Source organism: Pseudorca crassidens, chromosome X, assembly GCF_039906515.1.
Source record: "Pseudorca crassidens isolate mPseCra1 chromosome X, mPseCra1.hap1, whole genome shotgun sequence".
In the NCBI taxonomy this organism is placed as follows: Eukaryota; Metazoa; Chordata; class Mammalia; order Artiodactyla; family Delphinidae; genus Pseudorca; species Pseudorca crassidens.
This window is the reverse complement of record NC_090317.1, coordinates 99,004,531-99,017,979: the sequence shown is the minus strand read 5'-3', so window position 1 is coordinate 99,017,979 and position 13,449 is coordinate 99,004,531.

Genomic DNA, 13,449 nt, shown 5'->3' with positions numbered 1-13,449 from the left:
CAGAGAGCGGGGGCTACTCTTCATTGTGGTGTGTGGGCTTCTCATTGCGGTGGCTTCTCTTGCTGAAGCACACGGACTCAGTAGTTGTGGCTCGCGGACTCTAGGGCGCAGGCTCAGTTGTTGTGGTACAAGGGCCTAGTTGCTCCGTGGCATGTGGGATCTTCCCCGACCAGGGATCAAACCCGTGTCCCCTGCATTGGCAGGCGGATTCTTAACCACTGTGCCACCAGGGAAGTCCCCTGATTGATTTTTGAATGTTGAAACACCTTTGCTTTCTTGGAATAATCACACTTGATCGTGGAATATAATTATTTATATACATTGTTGGATTGTATTTAATATTTTGTTGAGGATTTTTTAAATTTCTGAGTTCATTAGGATATTGGTCTGTAGTTTTCTTTTCTTTGTACTGTCTTTTTCTGGTTTTGGTGTCTATATAATACAGGCCACATAACGTGAATTGAGAAGTGTTGCTTCCTCTTCTATTTTCTGGAAGAGATTGGGTAAAATTGGTGTTAATTCTTCTTTAAATATTTGGTAAAATTCTTAAGTGAATCCACCTGGGGCAAGGGACTTCTTTCTGGGGAGTTTTCAATTACAAATTCTATTTATTTAATGGTTATAGTAGTGTTCAGGTTATCTATTTCATCTTGATTGAGGTTTGTTAGTTCACAGTTTTTGAGGAATTGGTCAATTTCTTCTAAGTTGTCAAATTTATGAGAGCAAAGTTGTTTGTTGTATTCCTTTATTATCCTTTAATAGCTGCAGGATCTATAATGATATCCCCTATTTCATTCTCGATATTGGTGATTTGTGTCTCTTCTCATTTTATACGTCAGCTTTGCTAGAGGTTTATTGATTGTTTTTTCAAAGAACCAGCTTTTTGTTTCATTGATTTTCTCTGTATTCCTGTATTCAATTTCATTTATTTCTGTTTTTTTTTTTTTTTTTTGCAGTACGCAGGCCTCTCACTGTTGTTGCCTCTCCCATTGCGGAGCACAGGCTCCGGGCGCGCAGGCTCAGCGGCCATGGCTCACGGGCCTAGCCGCTCCGTGGCATGTGGGATCTTCCCGGACCGGGGCACGAACCCGTGTCCCCTGCATCGGCAGGCGGACTCTCAACCACTGCGCCACCAGGGAAGCCCTCTGTTCTTATTTTTATTATTTCCTTCCATCTGCCTACTTTGGCTTTATTTTGCTCTTCTTTTTCTAGCTTTTTGAAGTAGGAACTTAGATTATTGATTTGAGATCTTTCCTTTTTTCTAATATAGGAATTTAGTGCTATAAGTTTCCCTCTCAGCAATGCTTTGGCTGAGGCCCACAAATGGTGATGTGTTCTGTTTTAAGTTGGTTTAGTTCCATGTATTTTTAAATTTTTTGGAGACTTCCTCTTGGGTCCATGGATTGCTCAGTAGTGTGTTGTTTAATTTCTAATAGTTTTATTTTTGTTTTTCTGTTATTGATTTCTACTTTGATTCCATTATGGTTGGAGAATATATTCTATATGATTTCAGTTCTTTGAAATATATTGAGGTTTTGTTTTATGACCCAGGATAAGGTCTATCTTGATGAATGTTTCATAGGATATTATTTAGGAGACTATGTGTTTAAATCTTATTTTAGCAGGCATTTGTCCTGTTTAGGTTTAGCTTATAGGTATTGTCCTACTTTTGTGGCTTGTAGTTCCAGTGACAATTTAGTTTTCTGAGCCCTTGAAATGATATTCTGGTGAGTTTCATTCATCTGGCTCTGCTTGAGCTTCTGTTACATCTCTGCTGGTGGCATTTGCAGGGATGAACAGTGTTTTCCAAGGCCTCTCAGTATTCTTAGGTGGGATGTGAAGCATACCAGACCTATGAGAAGGAGAACATTTCCCTTGCCCTGTTCATTGGTCATTTGGTGCCATTTGGCTCCCCATTCTATTTCTGCAGGTACCTCTGAAGGAGTAAAGAGCCTACTTGATCTGCCTTCTGTCACTGAAAAGAGATTGAGGAACTATGGGGCCTGGGTGACTCTTTGCCATTAGGTGGAGGGTTGGGTGACATTGTCCCTGGGTCACCTTCTGCTGCGGTGGCAGAAGTGGATGGCTGGAAAAGATGGGGCTTGCTAGCCCTGCCGATGCCTGTGTAAATGTCTGTCTGATGCTGGGTGATGTGTGGTGTGGGGTGGATTGGTCTACTCAGGACTCACTCTTGCCCCCGCCATGGACAGATTGAGCCAACTGCTATTGTTGGATGTGGGCAGGGGATGGGTCAGCCTCCTGAGCTCCGCTGGTACCATTGCTGTGAGTAGGCTGGCCTGCCACTGCCACTGCCACTGTGTGTGGGTGTCCCTGCTAAATTCCTTCTGGGCTTATCTTTTTGTGGTTAAAAATGAAGGAGAAAAATAAAAACCCAGGGAACTTACCACAGTATTTTTCTTTAAGTCCTGAGGTCCCTAACCAGTCTGTCTTCTTCTATCCAGCATTTATAGTCCATTTATCATTGTTTGTTGAATTATTTCTGGGGTGTTTAGCAGTAGTTAGAGGGCAAGAGAAGAGAAAATTGAGTCTATGCTATCTTGTCCCAGAACCAGAAGCCAGTTATTTAAAAACTCAAAATTACTGCTCAGAAAAGGAGTCTTTTCTGGTGATAGATATACAGTATTCATTTTATAATATTCTTTATATATTCCTGTGGGCTTAGAATATCAAAAATAGCTGAATGTAAGGCTATGCCAGGTGTAAGCTAATCTCCCACTGACATTACACTTTGTATTGTGGTTTACTCTCTATTATACTTATTTTCATCAACAAAATACTTGTTTGGTCAAGACACATTAGCTAGGAATTATTTTAATCAATGCTAAATTTGGATGGCCATCTGACAGAATAGACTGAAAATGAGGCAAAGAAATTTAATGCAAATTTAGTCATTATGCATGAGAGCACGGCCTCACAATTGCAAGAGTTACTTGTTGATGTAAAGAAGCCTTTTAAGGATTGCTTTACAAAGCAATGAAGTAAGTGGTTACCTTTGGGGATAGTAAATATAAACCTATAGGGTGATTAAAAGAAAAACTGTCCTAATTCAAGGATGGGAACTTTCATTCAAGTAGCTTTAAAAAATTTTCTTTTTGTCCTTGATGTTCTGAAATTTCAATATAATATGTTTAAATTTACATTTGTTTTTATTCATACTGTTTAGAATTTGGTTTAACTTTTAATATGAATGCTTTCTATCTTTCTCTAATTACTGTAATTCTGGAAAATTCTGTTCCCTTGTTTTGAACTCCAATTAGATGTATATTGGAGCTTCCTCTCAGTATCTCTCTCAACTGCTCTTTCATTGTATCCTTTTATCTCTTTGTACTGTGTTTTATAAATTATGCAAGACTATCTTCCAATTCACTAATTTTCTCTTTAAGTCCAACTTAGAACCAACCTCATTTATTGATTCATTTTCCTAATTATATATTTTTTATTTCTAAGATTGCTAAATGGTTCTTTTTCATGTCCACTGAGCCATTCTTCATTTTAGCTACTTTACCTAGTTACATTTCATAATATCTTGTTCTCTCTCTAATATTATTCTTTCCTTTATCTCTTTGGGGATTGGAGCTATACCAACATTCTAATATTAAAGTCATTTTTATATTACTATGTTAGTTTCATTTTATCTGGAGTAAGTTCACTTCCTATTATTGATTTTGTCAACTGTCTTTCCTAATGTTCTTTTTCTTCATGTATTTGGAATTTTTGTTTTCAGGCTTATCTTGAATGGGAGTTGATGCTATTTTTTTCTTATTCTGTTTATGCAGTCACTTGTCCTTGTCTAGAAGTTTTGGAGTTGCCTCTACCTGACCCACTAGACTCCCATGACTTATATCGGTTGCTTAAAGCTCCCATTTATGATGACATTGAGATATCATCAGTTCAGTCACAGAGCCATGAGTAGCTTCAACCAGATCTGAGCTACTAGGCACTCTTACTCCCAGTTTAACCCATAGTCACTGAGCCCCACCCGTCTCCCCTCAACTTGAACCTGATTCTGGTCTATTGCCAACCAGGCCCATAGCTTTTGTTCAGTTACTGCTTTGAGTTTCTGTTTTATTTCTGTTTCCCAGAGATGTTTTTATTATTGATATTTTAGAACATAGTTGGGTTTCTTTAATTTTACCTTATAATATGTGATCTATCATCCTTAATGATTTTTTGGGAAAAGAAATAGGTATCATCTTGAGTTTATTTTATTTCCTTACCTTTATTTTCCGTTGACCTGATTTCTACATCTGCTTAGATTAACTTATTATATCAAATTTATACAAACTACCTCTAAGCTTTCCTGGCTTGATGAAGAGTATAAATAAATAAACAAATAAATACAGAGAGATACATAAATAGTACACTTACATTCCACCTACAGACTATTGTAGTTGTTAAGCCATCAAATCTCCCTTACTTCAGCTTTATGTGTTCACCTGCCAGAACCAGATCTTCCAGAAGTTTAGTCCTGGGGTTTGGTGCTGGCTCTGGAACCCCTAACTCTCCTTTCATCCCCAAGATAAGAACACATCCATTGTGGCTTTTGATCTTATCATTTTGACTATATGAAACTTGAAAAAATATTCATTCACCAAACACTTGTTGGGTGGTTTATTATGTGTCATGTACAATGATAGGCACTGTACTTATGTAGATGAATGAGTTAGATCCCTACCTTTGATGAATTCCACATCTAGTCAGGGAGAGAGGTAACTTAAGAAGCAATGTCACATGGTATCTTAAGTGTTATGACATAGCCATGGTGTTTTCTAAGTATTGAGGGTGGGTACCTAGAAATCAGAGAGGGCAACCTTAGGTAAAAGCTCTCCAAGATGAACCTTACAGGCCAGGTAGAAGTTTTCCAGGTGAATAAAGAGGTGGAAGTACATGCTTGTCAAAGAGAAAAACTGTACAAAGAGGAACAGGAACTGCTGTGTCTGTTAGTGACTGAAGAGGAGGCACAAGGAAATCTAAGGGGAGGGCTGAGAGGTGAGATTAGAGAGGTGCACAGGTATCACATCATGAAGGGCCTGGTACACTCTGTTCTTGAGTGTGAATTCTTTCCTGAAAGTGATAGGGAGTAATTTAGACATTTTAAGCAGAGGACTTAGCATGATTAGATTTGTTTTTTAGGACCGTCACTCCAGATTGCAGGAACTTGGGGCCAGATACAGGAAATGATGAGGATATGGCTTCTGGCAGTCATTAGAGGAGTTGGAGAGGGCAAGACGTGTGGGAGAGATGCTTAGGAGGCAGACATGAGTGAGCTTGGTGATGGTGAGGCTGAGGAGTGTGAGGAAGGGCAGGAGTCAAGGACAACTCACAAGTTTGTGACTTTTGTAATTGGGTAGATAAGATGTTGTCACTGGAAATAAGAAGGAGCAGATTTGTGGGGAGGGTATGGGAGTGATAATAAATAGGGGTTGGGACATGTTAAATTCTAGAAGCTTTGTGGGTCTTACAGATGAAAATGTGCAGTGGTAGGCGGACGTGAAAATCTTGAATTCACAAGAGAGCTGTGAAAGGCAGGTGGAGAAGGCTGTTGATAACATTGGCTCTTTGAATGTATGCAAGCTGTTCAAATCACCTCAGTAATAGGGGCAAATGCACAAAATTTGTCTGTTTTCCATGTATCATCCTTCTCACGAAGAAAGGCTGAAGATTTCCACCGTCACTGATAAAAGAACGTGGTAGGACCTATCATTGATCCAAGGAAGAGAAGACTTGGGACGGTCTTCCTATCTCTTGGAATGCAGCGGGATTCCATTATTACTATTTACGCGTGCGATTTACTAATACTAAATTCCTGTTTACTCTTCCCTATTTGCTGGTTGCACTAGACCCCTTGTCATTGAAGCTGCCACATGCAGCAAAATGCCCGCTGCCAACCCAGTTGCACCGCGGGAATCTGGCCGATTCCCCAAGACTTTTCTACCGCGCGGAGGAAGTGCAGGGAATGGCAGCCAGTGTGTTCTACGCCAAGCAAACAGCAAGAAAGAAACATACTTTAGTTAAAGAAAGACCTTTAGGTTAGAGACAGGGGAACTCTCCATGAGGATCTTGGCTAAGTGCAGAAATGGTTTACCCAAAGTGTCAGGGAGTTTCCTCCCTCACATGCATCTAAGAATAGAACAAACATTCATTTTATTAGGAGAAAAAATTAAGATAGATTAGTAAAAGCACCAGCATCGCCTAGTGGCCCTTCTGCTGCCCTCAGGATGAAATACAGAATCTTAGTATGGCTTACACAGCTCATCATGATCTCTTCCCTGCTACTCTAACCTAATTCTCTCCTCCTAATTCCCTCCACCAAAGCTACTGCATGTTCACTGTCTCCAAAGGTCCATGTTCTATCCCCTTGGATCTTCTCTCTATTTGGAACCCTCTTCCTCCTGCCTTATACCTCTGTTGACTTTGATTCATCCTTCATGTCTCACCATGGATACTACTTCCTTCAGGAAATCGTTACTGATCTTCTAAATTATAGTCGTCTCTCCTGTGTGCTCATATTTATTCATTAAATCATTCAGTATATTTTTAAGGGCTTACTTTTGTGTCAGGCACTGTGCTAAATTCTGAAAAAAAAAAACAAAACCTGGCCCAATGGAGTCTGTTGAGGAAGAGAGGCAGTAAAAAGTCAACCAATGGTATTAATTAGTACACAAGGTAAGCTGCTGTCCTAAAAATATCCACCAGTAATGTAGCATGAAGAACACAGACGTTTATTTCTCTTTCAGCAGTCAGGGATAAGTGCTCCAGGTCAATGGGCAGCTCATCTTCAAGCAGTTGTGCGAGAACCCAGACCAAGAGTGGCTCTGCCATCTTCAGTGCATGGCTTCCAAAATCACTGCAGTCCAGTGCTGTCCAATACAGTATTCTATAATGATGAAAATGTTCTATCTGAATCTGTGTGGTCCAGCATAGTAACCACTAACCACAAGTGACTATTGAACACTTGAATTGCGACTAGTACAACCAAGGAACTGAATTTTCACATTTAACTAATTAAAATGTACATTTAAATATCCCCATGTGGCTGGCTAGTGGGTACCATATTGGACAGTGTAGCCTTGTTGTCACTCCAGCCAGTGGGGTGGGAGAAAAAGTTGAATTCCAGGGCCTGAGATCGTCTCATAAGCAAGTGAGGCCAACTTTATACCCACAGCTTCGGCTCACTTTTCTTTGGACCAACTGTGTTTCCTTGCATCTGAGTTGGCATCAGTTGTGTGACAGATCATGATTTTATTGTATGTGCCCCTAAGAAAGAAAAAAATGCTGCCAGTTAAGCTCTTACAATGCTTTTTAAAAAATCACATGGACTTTCATTTTTTGGCACATTGAAAGAGCCTTTTAGGTATACTAAGTATACATGAAAAGGAAAATATAAATAAAATAAATTCCAAAAACTTGAGTCTAACTCTTCTGAAATGCTTTTCAACTCAGAATTGCTGATGTCAGTGGTTTTCCACAGAAGATCTTTCTCTATGCCCCCTAAAACGTCCATTATGTAGAATTTCTTAAAAGAGTACTCTACTATTATATCCAGGATTTTCTTCCAAGATGCAGAAACCCCTTTGGCAAGTTTTGATTCTGGTGCTTTGCCATTCGATCAAATTAATAGTATTATTTTCCCCTCGATTTAAACAAATGTTGCTAGAAGTTGAGAAGTTTTGACACGGATATTCAGTCTTACAATGGTCCTGCTTGACACGTGAGTTGGTCATATCAGCCTCTCACAGCTTTGACATTTTTTTTCCGTTCTGAAGGGTTTGGCAATTTCTCCTGCTTTCAGTTGCCTTGTTCAACATGAGATAGGCAATCCTTTTGCTTGTATCTCAGAAGCAAAATGTTAATTCAGCTTCATCTACTTGTAGATGTCTTCCTTTCTTAGGTCTTGTAAACACTTGGTCGTTACTTTGCAAGAAAATATGAAATGGCTGCCATTCCTCCAATGATGAATGTTTGCTTCACTGATGTCAAATTTGTGCCCCATTGCTCTGTTTACACGCCTTTCTGTGTACATGATACCTTTTCATTTCAATGCTAAATCATAGTATAATCTTTCTGAAGACATTTTAAACAACAATTCAACTGAGCATGTGTAGCATCAGTGATGCACAGATCTCAATTGAAGTGATGACAGTATGAATAGCCACGACCATCGTTGCATACATGAGGGCAATAACAACCATTTCATGAGTGGCATCTAGCCTACAGCAGTGGTGACATGCCGTTGACTGGGTGGCAGGAATCAGTGCCAGGACAAACCAAAGCCAAAGCCAAGCCAGTTACAGGTGAGCTAAGAGGATTCTGGCCTGTGGGGAAATAGAAGAAAAACCATGTATGGGCAGAGAGAGGCAAAAATGAGAGCCTGCTTGGGACTTCCCTGGTGGCTCAGTGGTTAAGAATCCACCTGCCAATGCAGGGGACATGGGTTCGAGCCCTGGTCCGGGAAGACCCACATGCCGTGGAGCAACTAAGCCCGTGTGCCACAACTACTGAAGCCCGCGTGCCTAGAGCCCATGCTCTGCAACAAGAGAAGCCACTGCAGTGAGAAGCCCGCGCACCACAGCAAAGAGTAGCCCCTGCTCGCCACAACTAGAGAAAGCCAATGTGCAGCAACGAAGACCCAACACAGCCAAAAATAAAAATTAATTAATTAATTAAAAAAATGGGAGCCCACGATAACCTTGAAAGGGAGGAAGGAGGGAGGGAAGGAGGGTTGTTTTCTGAAGACTCCTTAGCTTTAGGCCAATGGTATATACATGTATGTATCTGTTATATGCATGCACATGCACATGCATATACGTACATACACATTTGTGTTTTAATCTACCAATTCTTACTTGACCTAGCTCAAGTGGGTGCCTGTACTTGCAAAAAACAAAGACTAGAGCACGAGCCTTTTAAGATCTGTTTTGATTCAAGGGCTGACCTTCCAGAAAAAGCCCAAAGAAGCTGATCTGACCACAAAAGGAACTGCATTGGTTGGGTCAGTGTGAGGGATTCTGACTAAAGAAGAAACATGAATTTCACGCGGCTTAATATGAGCTGACACTCAAGCACGTACCCTCTATAGGATTTCACCCATGACTAACAAGCCTTTTAATCATGGCAAGAAGACACGGAGATTTTGCAGACATGCTTTTGCAGTACCCACATTTAGTGTTCCTGACCCTGTTTTCTTGCCAGATTCTGAGAAGCACCTGCTTCTTTTCAAGCAGTTGTCAGATCAATATTTAATCAATTGCCTTTTGATATTTGGTAGCGCTGAATAAATGGGATGCCAATATTTCTGCTCAGAGCCTTTCCTCTGGTGTACCTCATTCCGTTTCTGTGAAAGCCTTCAGGAACCTCTGAGCACTAAGTGGCACGTCCTCTGAGTTCTGTGATATCCCCCTCTCAGCTGCAGAGGGGCTCAGTGGCACAAGGAGATGCAGGATGCTGGTGTCAGTGCCACTCTTATTAAAGCAGCGTCCTAACTGAGTCATGAAAGCGGGAGTGCAGAGCTGCATTCGGGACACTTGGGGGGGCTTTGCCAGGTGAGGGCTATTTAATAGACTAGCCACATTAAAGACAGGCAATGATGTAGTGAAAGGAGCCTAATGAGCAGAAGTGAGGCTACCGTATCTAAAGAGAAAAAATAATGAGCTGCGAAATATCCCCCAAGGCGAGATTGCCAGCCTTCCGCAAGGAGGTCTCAGCCTATAGGTAAAAGAGGCTCATGTGGTCCCTTGTCCTTGCATGGTAAACAGAAGTTCTGTGGGCAATTAGGGGCTGAGCTGAATGTGGGATTTGAGGAACGAGAATTATGTTGCTGACTCTTTGGAGATTTCCACACCCAAGACCCCAGCTTTAATTCCCAAAAGCAACAGGGACATACTCGAGCTGCGAATAGAAATTAGGAACATCACATCATCAAAAACAACCCGCTCAGTGTCTGTGCAGCAGACGGACATCTGGATGTTAGTTTTAGAAATCTCAGGGATTGGCACCTCAGGATCTTTCTAAACCTGTCCTCGGGGGCCATGCCACGGGGCTGCCTTGAGGGCGAAACCACCTTCTAATGAGGCCCTCTTGGTCTTTCAGTAATGACTCTTCCTAGAATGGGATCCAAGCCGGGCAGGCCCTACCCGTGATTTTATTTCTTTTACAGTTTGTATGGGAATGCCAGGCTAGGTTTGGGTACAGCTGGGTGGGAAAAAATGATTAAACACAAAGTGTGACTACATTACTAATGTGAGGGAAATAAAAGAAACAGGTTTGGTCCCTACCCTTAAGAAGTATATAAACCTCTGTCTTTAGACAATGGATCATTTACAGAGCAACTTTTCAAGTTCACATAGTGGGAAAGAGGATGATACCTGTGCTTCCCAGCTGAGGAAGGGGACAGGACAACGAAATAGATAGATAGATATATATATATATATATATATACACACACACACATATAATGAAACTGTAAAAATAATACAACTTATGATAATAAATCCTAATTACTTATGAATATTTTCTTCAGTATTTTCTAAATAGGTGCTCACAGCAACCCTATGAGATAGGCAGGGTTAGTATTGTCCTGCCATCTTACATGTGGGAAACTGAAGCTCAGTGGGATTGAGTCAGGAGTTCTTAATCTTTTAGCTACTGGAATGCAAGGACGAGTAGAGTTTACATACATGATGCACTCCCACAGTCATATCCAAATTTAGAAGAAATTCACATTTCTAGGGTAAATAAATAGTACTATAAACTTTTCTGGAGGGGGGGAGTGAGGCAGGGATAGACATTATATTCATAACAATTTTATAAATATGTGAATAATGAGATCATTTAAAAATATCAAAATTTTATCAGAAAAAGAATCCATAAAGATGACCAATTAGGGCTAAGATTACTATATTAGTTTGAATCAGTCAAGCAATCCACAGAACCATTCATGAACCAATGATGACAGTGCATGTTCCATTAAAATTGTTATTTAAAAAATTACCCCAAAACTTAGTAGCTTGATACAATAGCAATTGGCTTTCACTGTTTTTAGGGGTGATTCATGTGATTGCAATCAGATAGTGATTGAGGCTGGGACAGCTGATGTTTCTTTCTCTTCATATTATCTCTGGATTTCTCCATGTGGTCTTGCCCGGTGGGCTAGTTTGGGCTTCCATACAGCATGGCTGCTCCAGCCTGAATGTTCCAGCGAGCAAGGCAGAAGCTGCATGACCTTTACTGACCTAGACACATTCTATTGGTCACAAGCAAATCACAGGTCCCACCTAGTTTCAAGGGGTGGGGACAGAGATCCCCACTTCTGTCTGAGAGAAGTGTTCAGGTCACATTGTTGTATGTGAGAGAGAGTCATTATTATATGTATGTGAGAGAGTCATTATTATAGCCATCTTCGAAAAAGAAAATCTGCCAGAGTGTGTCTTGAACTAAGGGTTATGATTAATTTAATTTTGTTCCCCCTGAGGTCCACACAGAGAAAAAATGTGGTCAATCAAATTTTCTGTAATGGAACTTATTTTTGAAAAAAATGAGGCTTGAATTTTTCCAAACTTTCATTCCATACATAAATGTAATAAAGTAGTAAACATGTAAATTGAAGGAAAAATAGAAAAAACCTTATTTTATTGTTAATATCACAAAAGGTAGAATTTATAGAGAATTAACATCTTATTATAAACATGAAGAGCATTTTACAACTTCACTTGTGTTATCGCTTTGGCTTGTATTTTATTGGGAAGTTAACTACTGTCTCATAGACAGAAATGTTCCTAAGATCCTTTTCATTCATGTGCAATATAGAAGCCCACACACCACTTTTTTTTTCTCTTGTCTTTCCTTGCAGTTTGTTATTTAAAATGTATTATTGTGTGAAATAGAAAGGGAATGGAAGCAATTGTAGAATCACAACTCGTGGGCACTGTAAAAATCCATAATCATTACTGTAAATACTGCTAGAGCAGTAACTGTCTGGTTCGGCTGGGGCATGGTTTGACAGTTTCACAAACTTTTCCACCTCAGAACCGATAGCAGCCAGGGAGAAAGGATGTATATCCCTGAGTCCTTGGATACATATCCAAGTAGCCTCAAGGCTATGGGTGACCTTGAAAATTCATGCACATTTTACATTCTTTTCAAGAAGGCATCAGTACTTTTGTTTTAATATATATTTAAAAAGGATGTTCTAGATACCATCATTTGGCGCTGAATGGCAATGTCTATGACTTCGAGCACCTCTGCACAACCCCTCATAGCAGTTTGAGAGGCGATGGATGGGTCATGCTAGTTTCCATAATGCCGGCTATAATTTCCCTAATACTTTCTCTCTTTGAGAAAACACATCAGAATGCAGGAAAATTAGAATGATGTAATTATTGGCATTACTTTAAATTCACTCTAATTTATGTATTTTAAATTGCTTTCAAATTTCAGCACTTGGCTCTTATTGTTAACTAATTGCTTGAGGCACACCTCCCAGTGATTATGACACCCTAGAATGTTCTAGGCACCTCTGCTAAGAATTGCTGGGATTAGTGACTAACCTAAGGTCATGTGGTTAATTAATAACAGTGCTGGTATTCAGACCCTATCTTTGAACTCCTTATCTTGTGTTTTCTCTCCTACACTTGAAAGCCATAAAAACTCCTAACAAAAATCCACATTCCTAAAGAAGGCTGGGGGCCCAAGTTAGGCCTAAAAGAACATTTGGAAAAGAAAGTAAATTTAGTAACTTATGCTGTATTATTTACACATTCAATTACTTATTTACTCCTGAGAGGATTAGAGAAGAAACATATGGTACCGAAGAGTCTCTGTTTTTAAGCCAAGCCAGACTTCACTCTCTCTGCCCGCCCCAAGTTGCACAGCAGAGCTGCTCCATGCTGGCCCCGCACCCCATGCCTAAGGGGCTAGGCAGGTGCTGGTGATGCTGGAACTCCACTGAGCCTTGATATGGTGAAGCAGAAACGCCATGTCATAGGTCTTGCGAAGTGAGGAGTGTTATAATCAGTGGGGGTGAGGGTCCCATGGCAAGGTTACTTGGGCCACACAATGCTGTAGAGGTGAGTTATGGGGGGGCACTCACATCCACAGGGTGGCAGGATCCCACCACTGCTTGCCATCATGTTGTACCCAGATACCACCATTTGCCTCAGAGGCATAGCTCTTGTTATTGAATGGGCTTCACTTCTTTCGTTATAGGGAATTCCCGCTCAGGGGCTCTGTTGCCCTCCATGAGATCATGCTTCTACCAGAGACCCTCTAGATAAATATCATGTATATCCATGTGTCCAAACCCCAAGATTTTTTTTTTTTTTTACCCAGCAAACTTCTTAGCTTCTATTAAAACAGTGGATGTATATATAGTGGTGGAGAGGGAGGATGTCACCTGATTTCATTCACCATAAGCATCCCAGTCCCAGCTTT